Source organism: Alligator sinensis, unplaced genomic scaffold, assembly GCF_000455745.1.
Source record: "Alligator sinensis unplaced genomic scaffold, ASM45574v1 scaffold366_1, whole genome shotgun sequence".
NCBI lineage: Eukaryota > Metazoa > Chordata > Crocodylia > Alligatoridae > Alligator > Alligator sinensis.
Genome location: NW_005841851.1, coordinates 3,347,818 through 3,350,991, shown reverse-complemented (window position 1 = coordinate 3,350,991; position 3,174 = coordinate 3,347,818). Strand labels below are relative to the sequence as shown.

The following is a 3,174-nucleotide window of genomic DNA, read 5'->3' as shown; positions in this document are numbered from 1 at the left end:
AGGAATGACTTCCCCCCCACCCCCTTCAGCATTAAGTGGGCAGGGAAACTCAATTGTGCAGTGTTTCAGGGAAAGCAAGCACAAATGACTTTTAAAGGAGTCACCAAATTTAAATTCAAACCCAGTTATCAGTGCATAATGCCATGGGCCTGGTTCTGCTTTGCTGTAGGGCTACCAACACGTGGAATAAGACACTGCATGCCTCGCTTGCATGCTTGAGGATTTTGTAATGGCGTGCCTGTGCAGGTACCCTGCTGTTCAATCCGCAGCCCACTCCTGATTCATTCATAGAGCTGGTGAGCAAGGAAGCAGACACATGATGGCGGAAAGCAGGGGAGATTGGGACTAAATCACAGTACTGAGTCTAGCATTACTTTCTACCCATGTCTACTCTGAAAAAACTCTGTTCTGCTAGCACACCAAAACCCTGTGCTCTCTGCTCTGCCTTGCCCAGGATTGAGAGCATAGTAAAACACAGTCCCTGACACATGCACAAAACTTAACTCTCTGTCAGCACTGCTATCATCATACACATGTTGCTCAGCACAGCCCAATTATCTCATGAACAGTAATAAAGACAACTCAACAGCTGGCATGTTGCCTGGTTTCCGGATTCCAGTGTCAGAGTTATTAACATTATGGATGGGGCAGTATTAGGTGGATGCAAAGCTAATGCATTGCAGTCATTCTGAGAAGTCTGTCCAGTGATGAGGTGACGAGGGGCTTGTAGGGGGTGGGAGGGAATATAGAAGGTATGGGAGTCATCAACAGACACTTGGCAATGTTTAATAAAAGTACATTTTTAATTTCGAAACCAGAATAAATGCCCCTTGAGGCTCTCCCTCTGGATGGGATCTCTTGCTTGAGGTCTCTTTGGAGAACTCAATTGCCAGTTGCGGAAATGGTGACAGGAGGAAGTTTGAACTTCAGCCTAAACACACAAACGAGGGTAAGCAGTTGGCCAAATGCTGAATCCTAAAAGGTTTGCCATAGTCAAGGCCTCAGCGAGCAAAAGAATCTGCCAGGCCTTAGCTGTAGGGTCTTGAAAGAGTAGGTACAGGATTCTGTAAAAGGTGATTGCTGGAACTTCAGCATCCAGGTTGCATAGATGTAGATTGTGAGAGAAGGAAATGGAGGGCTCAGCTACCGACTGGAGTGAAAGATGATTACATAATTCATGAATGGCTGAAAAACAGGAGACAATGCAAGCCTTATAACTAAGACTGGGGGTTCTTGCCCAGGTGGACCAAATCAGTAACAAACCCAGTGCCTTATTCCTGATTTGAATTTTTTTGGTTTCAGCTTCTAGTCATTGCTTCCTGAAGACCCAATTAGATCAAGAGTTCTTTAGGATGCAGACTTTTCTCTTCATGAAGATACTTCTGCACTGTTATCAGGTTACTTCTCAATCTTCTTTTTTTGATAAGCTAAATGAATTGTGTTGACTAGTAAGTCTGTCACTGTTACACATTTTTTCGAAACCTTGAATGAATTTTCTATTTTCTTTTCTCCTTATTCTTTCATAAGTAGACACCTGAACTGTACACAGTACATTACAATATCAGCCTCACCCTTACCCTTACTTTTTCCCAAAGCATCTGAGTGGGAACTCATGTTAAGTTGTTCTTGTACCGAGAATCCTAAATCCTCTATACAGCTATTGCCTTCCAGAATACAGTCCCCCTTTTTTGTGGTTATAGCCCACAGTTCTCCTTCCAAGACGTATAACTTTGTATTTCGCTATATTAAAATGCTTTTTGTTAGAATTAACCTAGTATACCAAGCAATCTGGATTGCCCTGTTCTCATTCAGTGAAACAAACCAAAATTATTCATTGGTTTAAAATGTGTTCATATTGTTTTCCATTCTTTCTTTGACTTTTTTTCTTTTTATGAAGGTAGAAAAAGACAAAGGGAATGGGAACCAAAAACCTGAAATGTGTTAACAATTTTCAGTGCAATTTGTTTCATCCCAAAATGTAAATGAAAAGTTTTCATTTCATTCAAAATTTTTCATGGAAAATACTTCCTATTTATTAATTAGCCCTACGTACTATTAGACTGAGCATTTCCTTGCTGTCTGTGTGTCTTCATGCATTTGGTAATGTGAGTTCTTTTTAGGGGTCATTTTACTGTGCTTCTGGGGCTGATCCTCAATTGGATGGAGATTGAAATGTCCATCTCTGTCTCACAGGCACTAAAATGCTAAGAATGCATGAAATTTTCCATATGGGGTAAGGATGTGGCCAGATCTGAGTTCTAGTTTTGCTTTCCTGACAAGGTTTGGTGTGCAGCATAGCAACAATTATGCAGTTCCTACATGATTATGAGTTTGTTACAGTAGTATAGCATGCAAAAGGAAGCTTGATCCTCTGATGGCAATGTAAAACACATCACTCTCTGTAATACATACATGTATCCGTTTGAGTTCCAAGTATCACCGGGTGGGGCCATAAGAAAAACCAAGAGCAGCTGTGGTGGTGAAACAGAGCGAATAAAGTTTGAATTATTGTTAACATATGTACCGTTATAATAAAACCCCAATCCGATCACTTACATGAACACAACATATTGTTGAATAAACCCCCTCTGGATACATTTGTATTCCAAAGTATGTCATAAGGAAAGATTAACAGTTTTGGAAACGGATCTTTTCCTTGGGATGCAGATTTCATTTCCTTGCCTGGTATTCTTGGAAACCTTTCAAGAAACTAAAAGTAAAAAAGAAAAGCACACAAAAGAGTGGGTGTTAAACCTGACTAGTGTCACATTGTTTTGCTTAGTTAACATCACAGTCAGGCCCCAAAAGGACAACCTGCAAGCCAGAGATGATCACCTGGTCTTCAGAAGGCTCTCTTCCCATTGCACTATAGACTCAGAGACAGCATTGGGATGGGGGAGGATTGAACCTAGGAAAGTTTGGGATTTTGCAGAAAAATTTAGAACTTCTTTAAAAAAAATCTCTCCTATGGAAATAACAAAAGATGCAACAAACAAATCTGAAATAAAGAGATGGGTTTCCATTTTAGAAACTAGGAAGACTCATAGTCTCACGGTTCCCATTCTCTCCCATTGGGATCCTTAGAAAAACAGTTGGTTGTCATATCTTTCCTATCTCTTTATCATTTTTGCCTGGTCACATTCCCTCCTGATGTACATCCTACAACTCTCTTCA

General features: G+C 40.5%; 1 long non-coding RNA gene across 1 annotated transcript; it reads right to left on the bottom strand.

The window, feature by feature from the left end:
• Positions 1-1,045: 1,045 nt before the first annotated feature.
• LOC102380376 lies at positions 1,046-2,689 on the bottom strand. The gene is made up of 3 exons (XR_322945.2): positions 2,557-2,689; positions 2,413-2,471; positions 1,046-1,185 (listed from the first exon to the last, which is right to left on the bottom strand). It is a non-coding gene; the product is annotated as an uncharacterized LOC102380376 (long non-coding RNA).
• Between the last annotated feature and the right edge of the window lie 485 nt (positions 2,690-3,174).